Here is a 16,992-nt window from a genome sequence, read left to right on the forward strand (position 1 = left end):
TCTTCATTCGATGCCTAAAAGTGCCTTGTTGTGAAACGTCTGCATGTTTTAAAAAAATAAATATTTTTGTACACAAAGTTAAAGGGGGGATGCACTTTAAAATCACAAGAATGGGTGTCTTTTGTGTGGTGTAAGAGAGTAGGTTGTCTGTATCTCAAATGTGAAAATATAATAAAGGTAGAAAAAACAAAACTGAAACTGTTCTATTTTAAAACTGACTCTATTCTGGGAGTCAGAGGCTGAGAATGTTTTTTATGATTTTCTTTTCTTTCTTTCTTTCTTTCTTTCTTCCTTCCTTCCTTCCTTCCTTCCTTCCTTCCTCTTCCTTCCTTCCTTCTTTTCTTTCTTTCTTTCTTTCTTTCTTTCTTTCTTTCTTTCTTTCTTTCAAGTTCTATGCCCAACGTGGGTCTTGAACTCACAACCCCAAGAGCGAGAGTCGCAAGCTCTACCGACTGAGCCAGCCAGGCACCCCTGGGGAGAATTATTTTCAATCTGTATGTTTCGACATACAGAATATAGGTTTCCAGAGGGATGGACTGCAATCAGTGGCTGAGTTGAAAAGCTGTGAGACACACAGGAAGGGTGGTAAGGGTGGTAATTGCTTTTGAAGTTGTCACAGCAGTAAAGCTGGTCATAGTGACAGAAATAAGTGCTAGGGAAGAAGCACAGGGCCAGTGTTGTTCGGAACCCATTTTTACTGATCTGAGGGCATGTCTCCTACCCTCTCATTTGCTCTTGAAGCATATTTTTGGTTTCACTGGTTTTTTTTTTAACGTGTGGGGTTTTTTTGTTTGTTTTGTTTTGTTTTGAGACCGAGAGCACACAGGGCAGGGGCAGAGAGAGAGGGAGACACAGGATCTGAAGCGGGCTCTGCACTGACAGCAGAGAGCCCAATATGGGGGGGTCGAACTCACAAACTACGAGATCATGACCTGAGCCGAAGTTGGATGCTTAACCAACTGAGCCATCCAGGCGCCCCTCTGGTTTACTGTTTTTAAAGGTGGAAAAACTGTAAATGCCCATGGTAGCTTGTAACTACTTACTCAAACTATAACCAGCAAAACGGACCAGCTCCTGGTGGGACCTCTTCTCCTTTGGGTGTCAGACATTCACCCTAAGTAAGATTTCCAGGGACGTTTTGGGGTGCCTGGGTGGCTCAGTTGGTTAAGCGTCTGACTTCAGCTCAGGTCATGATCTCACAGCTTGTGAGTTCAAGCCCCACGTCGGGCTCTGTGCTGACGGCTTAGAGCCTGGAGCTGCTTTGGATTCTGGGTGTGTGCGTCTCTCTCTCTGCCCCTCCCTGCTCGCATTCTGTCTCTCTCTCAAAAATAAATGATAAAACATTAAAAAATATATATTTCTAGGGACATTTTATTTCAAAGTTCAGAAGATGGGACAGAGGGAGAGGCAAATTGTTGCCAGATGTTTCCTGTAACTCGGGCTGTGCCGCACTGCAGAAGGCAGTGGGGTTCTGCAGTGGGGAGGTAGAGCCTGTTAAACCTCAGCACCTAGTAAATAAACGCAAAAAAGGACCTACACACAACTGCCTTCCTCAAGGCTGCCAGGCACTGCCCACAATTGGCCTTCGCAGAAATGGGCAGGGGGAGGAAAGTAACAGTGGTTTCTATGAATGTCTATTTGAGATTCAGTACGGTTTGCATAATCCTTAAAGAAGTCTAACTTAGGAGACAGACAGCTCCGAGATGGCTGGAGGAAATTAACAACAACAGAACAAAACACTCTTCTAGGGCAGCGTCCCCAGAATAGCAAACACCCAGTCCTGAATTACTCTCAACATTTACTGCTTATCTATCATGTGCAAGGCGGTGCTAGATGCTGCTTCTACCCAAACCCTGTAAGAGACATTCATGTTCAAGGTGAATCCTCTCATAGCCAGGAAAAGCCGTGGGTTATGCTGTCAGTGTAAGGATTCGAGAAGCCTGGGCTCTGGCCTTGACTCTGCTGTCCCCCTGTCATGTGCTCTCCTGAAGGGGCTCTGAGTGTTTCCAGCAGGGATAAGGTTAAGGATAACGATACTGAGTACTTAGGAGCCAGCCAACACGTTCTTTTGAAAAATGCTCCTAAATATAAACTTGTGAGAAATACCATGTATCCTGCCTACATTCTTCATAAGAATCACAGGAACGAATAGCATTCCAGACAACAGCTTGGACTTCATAACACCCGTGTTCAAGCTGAAGAGACACCAGCTCGTTTTCATGGGTAAAAGGTATGAAGGCCCTGGGTGTGTTTCCTAAAGTCACATACCCAGTCAGTGGTAACACCATGGACGACCACGTGGGTCTTTTATTCTTTTTCCAAGAATTCTCCCCGTAACACTAGAATCACTCTCACAGAACTGAGACTAGAGGTCATTCTGAAAAGAAGTCCCTCAGATTGGAGAGATGCAGAAAACCGGGGAGGAGTGAACACGTCTTTAGATGCAAATGGCATGTCCCTCCCAAAGGCTTCCTCAGCACCCACGAGGCCCACAGGCCACGAGCAAGCATAAATGCAAACAGCACGTGATTTGGGTATCCAAGGGCCCAAGTGGGTGTGATCGGGGGCAAGAAACCACCAAAGGGTCCTGTGGCTACGGAGGCGCTGTCGCTGACGGGCAGGACTGGCGGCCTCAGCATTGACTTCCACGGGAGTGGAAGCCATGTGGTAGCACAGCAAGGCTCTAACCCTCCTTCCCCTCCCTTTGCCATGAGGAGCCTTGACGAGGAGAGAGAGAGGGAATCTCCATGGCGGTCTATGTCCACATGGGATTCTCTGGTAGGTGACATGTTCAGTTGGCGTCATTCACAAACTTACCGATGTGTCTCCGTAGCATCGGGCCCTCCGCTGGACTCGAACTTGGCAGCAGTAAGATGAGAAGGCATGACGGTCATTTTCCTTGGGGTCGAAAACATTAACAATGATCCAGGATCCTGGCCCTTCACCGCCAACTGCAAGACGAGAAGGTTAGAGCAGGGGCTGGCCACCTTTTTCTGGAATTGGCCAGGGAGTGACGATTTTAGGCGTTTTGGGCTGCATTCAGCCTCTATCACATATTCTTCCAAAACAAAAACAAAAAACGAAACTTTACAAATGTAAGAGCCATTCTGAGCTGCGGGCCTGTACAGTAATACGGAATCAGGCCAAGGACTAGACTCGAACTGCTGGCTGTAGTTTGCTGGCCCTGATAGAAAAGCCTCCGAGGGAGAGTGAGGCTTCAGAGTGGACACACAGACCCAGGGCTGAGGCCTGGAGTCCACTTCTCCATGTGTTCACTTAGAGACCATATAGTTTATGGCCCAAATGGGAATGCTTTTAAGAAGGAGCAGAGTTGGGGTGCCTGGGTGGCTCAGTCAGTTAAGTGTCTGACTTTGGCTCAGATCACGATCTCACAGCTTGTGAGTTCGAGCCCCGTGTTGGGCTCTTTGCTGACAGCTCGGAGCCTGAAGCCTGCTTCAGATTCTGTGTCTCCCTCTCTCTCTGCCCCTCCCCTGCTCACACCCTTTCTCTCTCAAAAAATAAATAAGCATTAAAAAAAAAAAAAAAGGAGCAGAGGTGTTATGAATTATCATGGAGCACTCAGCGTGAGTGGGGAGCAAGCCCTGGCAAACCCTGGAGTGAGCCCTGACAGTGCTCACCTGGCCTGGGCCTGGAGATCTTCTCAGACCTTTGGGGAGCTCAGAAAACCCAGCCGTGGGCTCAAATCAGTTCTGGCTGGATAGTGCTTTTTTTTTTTTTTTTTTTTTTGGATGGGTTACAACGGAGTGGTGATTTTGTCTGTGGTTTAGATGTGTTTTTGTTGGTTGGGTTTTCTGTTTCCTAATTGTAGCGCTGAGGGCCAAAAGCCCTCTGGAAACTCCAGTCAATCCAAAGAGGAAAGGGGTTATTCACGGTTTGGACTTATGTCTTACTACCTCTCTCTCCCCTCCCCGTGGTCCCCACCAAATAGGGCATGACAGACTCCCTGAGAAACTTGTTTACCGTGACAGAGACAGAGACTGAATCTAGCAGTCATGCAAGCCCTGGTCCCCAGAAAGTAACACGGAAGTGCTCCTGGGAATTTTGCCAATGACATGATCTCAGCTCATCTTTCTCTGGCCCATAAAGTTCAAGAGGCCTTAAGAAGCACAGAAATGAAGGAGGTGGAAATTCATCTCCAAAGCATCCTGGGCCTCCCGTCCTGCTGGCCCACATGATCTTTCTTTTAAATCTGTCACCTCCTCCTGTTGGTGTTGACCTTTAGCCAGAACTGAAGGAAGGTCTGCTGAGAAAACCCTCATGTTAGTGCTGTGGGGACTTGGAAAGGTTTCTACGAAGCCCCAATATACCCAAAGGGAACTAGTGGGGGGGGGGGCGGTGAGGCTTTCCAGGGTTCACCCCTCTTTCAGAAAAGGAGGGACACCACACATCACAACCTGTGCTGTTACAGTTGATGAGAAAGAGAAATGACTTACTTCTTCCACCGGGGCCACCTCCAGGACCACCTAGTTAATTGCCCTTTGGGAGACACCTTGGTCCCATTTGAAGGTGGAGCTAGCTAGGTGACATTTCACTCATCCTACTATCATACCATGTTATTAAAAAAGTATTTTATTATTAATCATTTGCCATTAATCCATGATCGAAACACTGAAACACCCCCCCAAATATTTTCGTAAATTCTTTGTGCACACTGTTTTGCACATTTGCTCATGTGACAAAGCATTTGTTCATTTGAATTCTCCAGTAGCTTTTCCATCAGCTGATCAATCACCTCCCCACCTTGAATCCTCATGCTTTATATTACTCATGCATAATTATTATACACACACACACACACACACACACACACACTGAAAAGAAAAATCAAAGAAAAAATATTTTCTGTCCAAAAATGCCTTTCGCACCAGCTCATTTCTCTGCTCTCACAAGGGGAGTTTCTGCCCCAAAGCTTCAGGAGAGGCGTTCTTGGTTCTGGCCAGGACTGAGGGCAGCACTGAATGAATTCCACTGCCTGCAGTAGCCAGATCAAGAAAGGAAGGCATTTGACACAAGGCGTTGGTTCTTCTCCTCCTCCCAGCATCCCTCACTCCTCATCTGCTCAGTGTCCCTGCTATCTCCCCAGACAGGGAATGCGGAGAGACTCCAGCCCTGAGGAACAGCCACCTCAGTCAGGAGCCCTGGCGCTTTTCAAATGTATGACGAAGGATTGAAATCTGTTCTTGAGCCGAATATTATGGGAATGCAATTTACAAAATAGATGGAAAAGGAGCTGCCCAAGGTGGAAATTGCGAGAAGCAGGGAACCATGCCCATTTCCCATCCCTGGACTCCTAGGACACTTCCTAAGAGCCCCGTGGCCCAGAAATAAAGGGTGAGAACCTTTTCCTGAGAGCACAGAAGTTATAAGCCTCCTGCTTCCTATGCTAGTGAATGTAGTTCAAGGATATCCTGTAAAAGAAAACAAAAGCAAGCTGACAAACAAAATTTCTATGGGACCAAAACACAAAAATTTAACCCCACATTCTGCAAAAGGGCTTGGTTATGTTTTGGTTATGCTATCAGAGATAATTATTATCTTCCTTCACACACACAAAAATCACTGGCTTGTTCACAAGAACCTCATTGGAGTTGCCTTTTCTTGTAGGTATGTGTCTCACATTTACATACAAAAATTAAACTTCCTGACAAGGCAACTTCTACTCCATACTAACAACAATACACAAAACAAAATTACTGAGTGCTTCTTTATTTTTTCTTTAAAAAAATTTTTTTTAACACTTATTCATTTTTGAGAGACAGAGAGAGACAGAGCATGAGCAGGGGAGGGGCAGAGAGAGACGGAGCACAGAATCCGAAGCAGGCTCCAGGCTCTGAGCTATCAGCACAGAGTGACACAGGGCTCGAACTCACTGACCATGAGATCATGACCTGAGCTGAAGTTGGACACTTAACCGAGTCACCCAGGCGCCCCCAAAATTACTGAGCACTTCTGTGGGCAAGGCTGCAGTTGGGGCCAAGTGCTCTGGGGAATCTAGAAAGAAAAAGACAGAACGTTGTCACCAAGTCCCTCCCATGGTGATGTTAGCCTTTTCTTCTCCTAAATGGCATATGTTTTTACTACATTTACTTGCATCAAACTAAGCCCAGACAGAAAGCACTAAAGTTTCTTTTTTTAAAAAATTAAATTTGTTATTTTGAGATCATTGTAGATTCACATGCAATTTTAAGAACTAATGAGAGCCAGGGTACTGTTTACCAAAATTCCCCCAATGGTAACATCTGGTATAAGTATAATACAACGTCACAATCAGGATGCCGACATTGATGTGGTCAAGACGTAGAACATTTCTTCAATCACGAAGGCCTCTTATGTCGTCCTTTTATAGGCACACCGCCTTGCTCCCTCTTCTCCCCATCCGCTCCCCCACCCCCATCCCGCTGGGGCCTTGACCTCTGGCAACCACAAATCTGGCGTCCATCATTTATAATTTTGTACTTTTGAGAATGTTATAAAAATGGAATCATATGGTATGTAACCTCTGGGGATTGGCTTCCACTCTACATACTTCCCAGAAGATCCATCCCAACTTGTTCCATGTATCAGTTTGTTACTTTTTATTGCTGAGTATTCCATGGTACAGACATTCCAGTTTGCTGAACAATTAGTATATTGAAGAGCACTGAGTTGCTTCTGGTTTAGGGCGATTCCAAATAAACCTGTTAGGAACATTCATGTGCATATTTTTTACGTGAACATAAGTTTTTGTTTATCTGGGGTGATGGCCCAAGAGTGTGAAATTGCAGGGTGATATGGTAGCACCATGTTTCGTCTTGTACGAAACTGACAAACGGTTCTCCAGAGTGGCTGTACCATTTTGCAATCCCACCAGCAATGTACACAATTTTTCCACATCCTCATCATCTTATGGGGGCATCACAATTTTTTATTTTAGCCATTCTGAGAGGCGTATAGTGCTAACTCATTGTGCTTTTAGTCCGCACTGCCCTAATGGCTAATTAAGGTGGATGCCCTTTCGTAGATGGCTCTGTTCCCATCTATGTACCTTCTATGGTGAAATGTCCATTAATATCTTTTGCCCTTTTTCTAATTGGATTGTTCAGAGACTTTTGTTTGTTTCTTAACTGTTGAGTGTTGAGAATTCTTTGTATATTCCAGATATAAGCCCTTTGTCAGATGTGTAGCTTGAACATATCTTCTCTTCATCAATAGCTTCCCTTTGCATCCTTTTCACATGGACTTTCTCAGAGCAAAAAAAAAAAAAACTTTTTATCAGTTATGGGATGCTTTTATGTCAAGTCTGAGAATTCTCTGCCTAGCCCTAAATCCCAAAGACTTTCCCCCATATTTTCTTCTAAAAGTTTTATAGTTTCACATTTTAAATTTAAATATATGATTCATTTTGAGTTAATTTTTGTATAAGGTGAGAGGCTTGGGTGCAGGCTCATTCTTCTCGTCACAGAAATCCACTTGCTTCAGCACCTTTTGTGGACAAGTTCCTCCCTGCACGGGATTGCTCTTGTATCTTGGCCCAAAGGCAGTTGGGTGTGTTTGCGGGGGTTCTCTATTCTGTTCCACTGGGGTACGTGCCTGTGCCTCTGGCAATACCACACAGCCTTAGTGACTGTGGCTTTACAGTAAGACCTAATATCAGGTGGAGTGATTCTTGCCTCTTTACTCTTCTTTTTCACAATTGTTTTAGCAATTCTAGGGATTGTCTTTTCATACAAAGTTTAGAAGAATCTACAGCAGCAGCTGTAGGTAGCGTTCTGCTGTTCTTTCCTGTAATTGCAAGCACGTGCGCGCGCACACACACACACACACACACACACACACACACACACACTGAGAAAGAGAGGTCTGTATTTTAGTATCCAGAGAAAGGTCTTTGCAGTGTTATCATAGACTGCACTTTTCACTCTTAGCTTTCCTTGTCGCTTTGCCACCTTTGCGCTGTGGTTCAGGATGTGGCCATGAATCACAGTATTTCATAATGCCCGAGTGAAAAAACAGTAGGACCACAGACGGTTAGAGATCGTGATGTCCAACCTCCAATTTTACGGATGCAGACAATGAGGCCGGAGAGGTTAGGAGACTTGGGGAAAGTTGAACAGAGAGTTGAAGGCAGAAGCGCCGACTCTGAACTTGAAGTAGCACAATTCACAGCAGGGCCATTTGACCATCTAGGTAAGGGTCATTCCTGCCTGAATCCTACCAGCCTATATATCAGAGGCAGGGAGGGAGGCAAGGAGGGCTTTACCTCGGCCTCTGACTCCCTTAATCAGCTCAGGAGTTTATAGATTTCAGTTCCTATCTAAAATGTAGACAATGGAAGTGACCAGAATACTACAGAAAAATAGACATGCATCTTAACTCAATGTTATGGTGAACAATCTAGCTGGAAGAAAAAACAAAACAAAACAAAAAACCTTGAGCCATCAACTCCTAACCAGCCACTAACTGCAAGTCACTGTGGGTGGGTGATTGCCCAAGTGTACCATCCTGCCCCTTGCCCTCAAGGAGCTTACAATCAGCTTGGAAGGGCCAGCAAATACTTATTGCCCAAGTGACAGGAAATGTGAGCTCATCATTAGGTAACCATCATCCTGACTATCAGAACACATTTATTTTTCCGGTGCTCATTTCAACAGATGTCATCCTTGAGGATGCTTGGTATATAACCTCTTGGTGAGAACTACTGAAAAGTCAATTGTTTGTTTTTGTTCTTCTTTCATTAGAAATGAGGCATGTCTAGACCAGTTGAAATGCATTCTGCTGATTTAGCAACGTTAAAATCAGTGTCAACAGCCCTATTCCTGCTGCTATAGGCCAAATGCACCACACGATCACAACACGACCTCCTCCCACCCACCTGGCCATAATTACAGTTCCGAAGCAGACTTAGAGACACATATGACCCCTTCATGTCAGTATTCGTACCATACAGGTAGATGGGTTGTCTCACAGTTAACTCTTAAGGTGCATCAGTGAACCAAGAAATAACTATGGCAGATTGTTGCAATTGAGCCTTCGATAGTTTTTCTTCTAATTAAGAACACAAATTTGGCTCCCTTCCTCTTCTTTCTAATTTAGTCCAACAGTCATGGGGCAGGTGCAAGCAGGGGGTAACAGGGCCTGGGCAAGGATGGTATTGCAATAAGGTGACAGGGGCAGCTGGTGACGGCTAGTAATGGCAACGTTTACAAGGACAGTGTCAGAGCATGGCAGAGAGGCAGCCTCACATAGCTGGGGGAGTGGCTGAATACAGGGGAATTGAGCAGGTGAACATACTAAGGACAGTATGGGCCCTAGAGAAACAGAAGGAAACACAGATGTAAAGGTAGGTGTGCATACATACATATGTGGGTATGTGTGCATGTATATATAAAAATACAGTAAAACCTTGGTTTGTGACCATAATTTGTTCCAGAAACATGCTTGTAGTCCAAAGCACTTGTACATCAAGGTGAATTTCAAGAACCACTGGCTCAGTTGTGATCATGTGACCTTTGGTGTCACATACTACCCGTACTGCAAGACATCGCTCGTTTATCAAGTTGAGATTTATTAGAGATGTTTTCTCGTCTTGAGGAACACTTACAGAGCAAGTTACTCGCAGTCCAGGGTTTTACTGTACGTGTATTCCTGAGTTCTGTCTGCTGAGACGGCCTATGAGAAACAACACTCCAGTAGCAAAGGGCACACTTAGCACCCAGATCTTGCCTTCTAAATATCACTCTCCAGGAAAAGGAATTGAGGTCTCGTGGAGAACCAGCTGACTCAGAGCTGGGGCAGGGAAACTACAAAGTCAGCCGGGAGCAACTTGTTGCAGAGAAAGTGCTTGAGAATGATGGACACAAGTCAAAAGGACACAGAAGCCAGGTCCATGGGACTTCTGGTGTCAAAAACTGGGTCAATCTGGGGGCACCTGGGGGGCTCAGTCAGTTAAGCATCCGACTTCGGCTCAGGCCATGATCTTGCAGTCCGTGGGTTCGAGCCCTGCGCCAGGCTCTGTGCCAACAGCTCAGCTCGGAGCCCGGAGCCTGCTTCAGATTCTGTGTCTCCCTCTCTCTGCTCCTCCCCTGCTCACACTCCGTCTCTCTCTCTGTCTCTCTCTCTCAAAAAATAAACAAGCATTAAGAAAAAAATTTAAAAACTGGGTCAACCTGAGCGTCAAAATAATTAATGACAATAATAGATTATAACCCATTGAATAATAGATTATAGTGAATAATAACTCATTTGTTTGTAAGCAAATGAATGAACTTAAGAATGGGAGATGAGAAAGTTCTTGCTTCCAGTAGAATGCCAACTAATAAATGTGTAAGAAATGATACAATTAGACATTTTTTTCAGTTGGCAAACACCACGGTGATAATAAATCAGGCAAGGAAGTAGAGGGGGTGCTGAAACTAGCAGCTGAAAGTAGAATGAATCATTACAATTCTTGTTCATTACAAAAGAAAAAATAAGTTTAAGTGGAAAAATGGGGCAGACGCTTTCTTCATCAGGTGATCAAAGCTACCACTGGGACACAAAGTTAATGGGACAAAGTGACATCAGGGGCCACTTCCTAGGGGGCCATAAGAACACAATATCACTTTTGTGATGTTCTTGCTCAAAGTGCATAATGTGGGACTAGTCACAAGGAAGCACGGGGCAAACCGAAGTTCAGGGTCATAAAGGTCAAGGATCAGACAGGCATTCCAGGTATAGAGAGACTAGATCACGTGATCGAGAATTGGACTCCACCTGCAAGCACATCATGGGTGAAAGGGTCTCGGGTGAAAGGTGTACAGTTCTTTGTTCTACTCTTGTAACTTTTCTGTAAATTTGAACTTGTTTTAAAATTCATCGTTTTAAATTTTTTTTTAACTTATTTATTTTTGAGAGACGGAGGGAGACAGAACGTGAGCAGGGGAGGGGCAGAGAGAGAGGGAGACACAGAATCCAAAGCAGGCTCCAGGCTCCGAGCTGTCAGCACAGAGCCCGAGGCGGGGCTCGAACTCACAAGCTGTGAGATCATGACCTGAGCCAAAGTCGGACTCTTAACCAACTGAGCCACCCAGGCGCCCCTAAAATTCATCGTTTTTAAATGAAGACAGCTTCTTAATAATTTATACATTGTAAAGATGACATCAGTGACAATAACACTATGCCAGTCTGCAGAGTCAGGGGGAGGAGACTGAGCTGTATTGCAGGCCAGACTCCTCACTAAGAACACTGCGCCTCAGCCTGTGCACTCCGGAAAGCTTCATTCACTAGCTCCACGGAGGAAGCAGTGCACTGAGTTACATTCTGGACCAACCCCCTCCTGTCACCAGGGACAGACATTTAGAGCAGCACCAGTGTCAATGACAGCGAAACATGGATTTAAACTTCACAGAGCTGTTAAGTTGGACTTCTCTTCTGTGAGTGTCAGAGTTAAAAATAATCAGAGTCAGTGTCCAGTTCAGAACTTACTCCTCAAGACATTTGGGATGAAGTGATCGGCACTGGCCTGAGCCAGAGAGGCCGTGAGTGTCCGCCCAGTAACCTCATGGACTTGTTCTGGTTTCCATCTGTTGGCATCCCAATAATCCTCAAAGAAGGGGAATGTCTCTCCACACTCCGTTGGTTTGTCATTGATTCTTCACCAAATGAACACTGATTAGACGCTTGCCATGGAGAAGAAAAGTACTGACTGAAGAAGCATGTTTAAGTGAGCTAGTGAAGGGAAAATGTTTCATGCAACTTTAAGAAAACCCTCCTTGGAGGGCGCCTGGCTGACTCAGTTGGTAGAGCATGTGACCCTTGATCTCGGGGTTGTGATTTCAAGGCCCACGTTGGTTGTAAGAGATTACTTAAAAATAAAAACTTAAGGGGCACCTGAGTGGCTCAGTCGGTTGAGCATCTGACTTCAGCTCAGGTCATGATCTCACAGTTCGTGGGTTCGAGCCCCACATCAGGCTCTGTGTTGACTGCTTGCTCAGAGCCTGGAGCCTGCTTTAGATTCTGTGTCTCCTTCTCTCTCTGCCCCTCCCCCACTCACGCTTTGTCTCACTCTGTTTCTCAAAAATAAATAAATGTAAAAAAAAATTTTTTAATAAAACCTTTAAAAAAAAAATAAAAAAGAGAAAAGAAAACACCCCTTGTACCTAAAAGAGATGTTTCTTGAAGATATCATGCTTAGACTTTATGTCTAGCAAACTGAAAAACAAACATCTGCCCTTCCTTGATTTTAAAAGCTCTTGGTTGTCTATTTCTTTTTTACAAAAAAATTTTTTTAACATTTATTTACTTTTGAGAAATGGAGAGAGACAGTGCGTGAGTGGGGGAGGGGCAGAGAGAGAGGGAGGCACAGAATCCGAAGCAGGCTCCAGGCTCCGAGCTGTCAGCGCAGAGCCCGACGCGGGGCTCAAACTCACAAACCTGAGCTGAAGTCAGACGCCCTTCTGACAGAGCCACCCAGGCGCCCCAGTTATCTATTTCTTAATAATTGTCTTATTTCAACAAAATCCTTGTTGCCATGTCCCTCTCACAGTTTTGTTTTTTTTGTTTGTTTTGTTTTTCTTTTTGCAGACAGAGAGAAAGAGAGAGAGAGCAATCAGGGCAGAGGAGCAGAAGGAGAGGAAGAGAGAGAATGTTAAGCAGGTGCCACACTCAGCGCAGAACCAGACTCGGGGCTCGATCCCACAACCCTGGGATCATGACCTGAGCAGAAATCAAGAGTCAGACATTCAACCGACTGAGCCACCCAGGCGCCCCACCCCCTCACAGTTCTTCACGCTAGCTTTACATTTTGCCTTTTTGGTGGATTCTACTTGCTCATTCCAAGCTAGCATGAGCCCTTTTTTTCTTTAACTTCTTGTATTGACACACCAATTCCTACTGCTCTGCTTCTGTTGCCAAGCACTTACGCTGCCAGGGTAAACAAGATCACCTGATTTGCACACTGCAGTTTAGAGCAGGAGGGACTCAGGATCCAGCTTGGGGGTGGGACACCAAGCTGGTCAGATGGCCTTTGAGGCCATCCAAGTCCACCCGTGGGACAAATGATCAAAGGACCCAGCAGGATCTTCAGCGCCTGGCCAGCATTGTCAGCACCTGCTGCACACTCAGGAAGAACATAAACACCAGCACTACCTTGACCCAGTGAATCAATTGTCCTGGCTGCCCTAGTTCATCTGTGGCACCCAGAGGGGACACCAAACACGGGGATGTCTGCCCAGGGCTGGGTGTTCCCTCCGAGCCAGCATTGTTTGTCCTGGATCTCCAGAAACTGTTTCATCAGCACTGCTAAGTGCTACAGCGTGTGCGTGCAGCACGCATGTGGACGGAGACCTGGAGGGGGCAGAGGGGATTTTCCGAGATAAGGGGGAACCATGACAAAGAGATCGTGTTGTGGCACGTGTGGCAGCTGCCCGGGGAGTCAGAGCCCTAGGGGTGGAGCTATATCTGAGGTACCATTTCCTTTCGAAACTTAAAAACCACGACACTGCTTGATGTAGGTTCTCCATCATCTGGCTTCTGCCCACCTCCACAGCCTCCACAGCAGGATCCACTGCCTCCCGCTGACTCACCGTCCACGGATGCCAAGTTGCTCGGCAGTCCCCACATAACCCACGCTATCTCCTACCTCTAGGCATTGCTCATAAAATTCCTTCTGCCCTGTTGACTAAAGGCCCAGTCCTTGGCTTGTAGAGACACTCAGGCATGGCTGTTGAGCCGAGCTCATGAGACCTCAGGCCCCTTTTGCTTATGTGAACTACACAAGCTGCTTCGGTTTCCTCGCTGCCGATTCTTTAAGGCCTCTTCTTGATCTATTTCCCATGGAGGACAGACCTGACATGTCTCAGCAGTAGATTAATCCCATCTCAGAGACATGGATGCTGATCAGAATTTTAACCTGGAGAAAAGAGCCGTTGGTGTTAGATTTAGCCAACACCACAACATAGCCCGTACAAATATCTCAGCTAATGAAAGGAATCGCCTCATCCAAACTAAAAGATGTCCAGGGTGTGACGATGTCTATTTCTGGACTAGCAAAGCACTAATCATCATGATTCCTAGTTGCTATGGTAATTTCCTCTGTTGACTTGATTCCCATGGGTGAGGATACCTAAACCCTGCCATTCTCCATCGTTAAGGCAACCTTATAAACTATCATCCAAACTAGAACACTCTTAAAGGTCAGAAGGACTGATATTAATAATTACTCCTACAACATGTATAAATAGGACAGTTTCTGGACAATTGGGATAGATCGCCACACTACCCCTCAGGCTTTATGGTGTCCCACACAAACAGGCCCTCAACAAGTGAATCCCAAGTGAGTGTACTTTGGTTTTTTTCTGCCCAGTTTCAGTTTATGGTCCTTAAGGGCAGGGGTGACGTCTAATGCTTCTTCTAGATTACTCATAATGTTAGATATATAATAGCTGCTCAAAAAATACCTATTGATTCACTTCAGGTGAAGTGTTCTTCCCAAGTGCAAATTTCCTATGAGTAACTGTTTAAATGTAAGAATAGAACTTTACTGAGAAGTTAGAGCTAGAATATTTGGGTAGGTGTTTAGCATAGTTAAAATAGTGTCAACTATGAATAAAAATTCTTCCAAAATACTGTACACATCGAAGAAAACCCAAGTCAATGATGAGACCTGAAATGCTTCCCTAAGACAAAATCCTGCTATCTTTTGCTAAGCCAGAACAAGATAAAGTTCATGGGCTTTTACTAATCTTAGTACTTTGTAAAGTGTGAGAAGAAGGACAAGAGGAGTTTGGAGATTATTTTGTTTAGTAAAAAAGTCATAAAATGAATAATTTTAGGCAACATCAGCTTTGATAATGATAACTGAACACAATAATAGTAGAAAGAAAGACTCAGACAATTAACACAAGATGGAATGTTGGACCACCTGTGACTCCTATTGTCTCATTTTACAGATGAGAAAAACTAAGACCCAGAGAAGTTAAATGACATCCAGTTACCCGTTGCCATTCTGGGAAACTCTGGCTGGGACAATTTAACAGCATTTAACTAGCCATCAGTGATTACTACAAGAGTCCTGAGAAAACTTAAATCTTCATTCTAAGGCATGAAGATTTTCTCCCTTTAGATAAGGAAGGAGAAATTTTTGCCAAGTTTTTGCCAAAATTTTTTCAAAAGTTTTGCCAAGATGAGGGCCTTCTCTTATTCTTTGCTGACTCTACTCCCAACCACGTTTTAAATTAGCAAATGTGGATCAGTTCTTGAAAACAACAGGAGTGTGTGGGAATGCAAGCTGGTGCAGCCACTCTGGAAAACAGTATGGAGGTTCCTCAAAAAAACTAAAAATAGAACTACCCTACGACCCAGCAATTGCACTACTAGGTATTTATCCAAGGGATACATGTGTGCTGTTTTGAAGGGACACATGCACCCCCATGTTAATAGCAGCACTATCAACAATAGCCAAAGTATGGAAAGAGCCCAAATGTCCACTGATGGATGAATGGATAAAGAAGATGTGGTATATACATACAATGGAGCATTACTCGGCAATCAAAAAGAATGAAATCTTGCCATTTGCAACTACATGGATGGAACTGGAGGGTATTATGCTGAGTGAAATTAGTCAGTCAGAGAAAGACAAATATCCTACGACTTCACTCATACGAGGACTTTAAGAGACAAAACAGATGAACATAAGGGAAGGGAAACAAAAATAATATAAAAACAGGGAGGGGGACAAAACAGAAGAGACTCATAAATACGGAGAACAAACTGAGGGTTCCGGGAAGGGTTGTGGGAGGGGGGATGGGCTAAATGGGTAAGGGGCATTAAGGAATCTATTCCTGAAATCATTGGTGCACTATACGCTAACTAATTTGGATGTAAAATAAAACAAAAGCAAAAACAAAAAACAAAAACAAAAAAACCCAGGAGTGTAAAGAGAGAGAAAACAAATAGAAGTCATAAGCAAAAGTGGTGACATCTGGCCCCCCCATGAGTGAAAGTCTGCCCTTTGCCATCTTCGGCACACAGATGGTAAAATGCCAACATTTGATTTAGATATCCCCAGAATGACCTGGAGAGTTCAGTCTCCGAGTAAATTGAGGACATTAAGTTTATGACAAGTCAGAGAGTTCCATTTAAATACTGTTATAGTTTTAGCAGTGACCAGAAACGTCACCTTTGTAAGGTCAGTTTATTTTTCCAAGACTCTCATAATATTTCAAGGTTCTTCACTGACACAAAATTATGAGAGGCAACACTTTGGCATCTATCATTCGTGTAAACCACAGAAAGGTTGGATTCATTTCCTAAAGTTACACAGTGAATCAAAAGGACAGTACAGTATATGCTTACAGCCTCCTACTAAAGCCATTTCTGGGAAAATGAAGAATGTGAAGGCCTCTACGGGCTGTGGTCCAAGCTGTCATTCCCCAAAAAACTGTTCCAACATTATGAGTCTGAACTGTGTACCTCCTTCCATCCCACTTTTTTTTTCCCTCCAAACAGGAAGCTTTGCCCAGCATGGTTATTGGAAATAGGAAAAGAGCTAGGTGTAGATGGGGGAAGGGAGAGGTGGACCTCGGAGGTTCCAGAAACTGACAAGAGTCTGGTGCCAAGAAGGCATTTTGGTCAGGACTTCAATTCTTTCATTTATCTAATAAAAATTTTCAGATTGATGAATTCCTCAAAGAACAGGTCCCGCATCCACCCTACCTTGCTGTGAGTCTAGGGTGGGGCAAAGTGACTAAAAGGTAGGCATGGAAATGGAGCTCCCCAAGGGAATTAGAAACGTAAACAACCTTTTCCTCCCACCTGGAACAGGTCAAGCAGGTAGATTCCTTCGTAGGTAGGAAAGTTTAACCACCCAACCCCCGAGCGCAGGCCACCAAGATAGATGACCATCGTATCTTTGAGCTTGTTCCCTCTGTAGGAATTAAAGCCCTAGAAACAAAGAGTGGCCTAGCCAGATCAAGGTACCCCTAAGTAATGACACTCTGTCAGGCCAGTAGCACT

The 16,992-nt window shown here is 44.6% G+C and overlaps 1 long non-coding RNA gene across 2 annotated transcripts in view; it reads right to left on the reverse strand.

Annotated features, from left to right (window-relative positions):
- The window catches only part of LOC144616104 (uncharacterized), a 104,373-nt gene that overhangs the window by 9,014 nt on the left and 78,367 nt on the right, over positions 1 to 16,992 (reverse strand). For both annotated transcript variants that reach the window (XR_013555017.2, XR_013555018.2), the window contains exon 5: positions 2,818 to 2,951. This is a non-coding gene — a long non-coding RNA (uncharacterized LOC144616104). The remainder of the gene's footprint in view (positions 1 to 2,817; positions 2,952 to 16,992) is intronic.

The sequence above is a fragment of the Panthera onca genome, chromosome B1, assembly GCF_046562875.1.
Source record: "Panthera onca isolate mPanOnc1 chromosome B1, mPanOnc1 haplotype 2, whole genome shotgun sequence".
In the NCBI taxonomy this organism is placed as follows: domain Eukaryota; kingdom Metazoa; phylum Chordata; class Mammalia; order Carnivora; family Felidae; genus Panthera; species Panthera onca.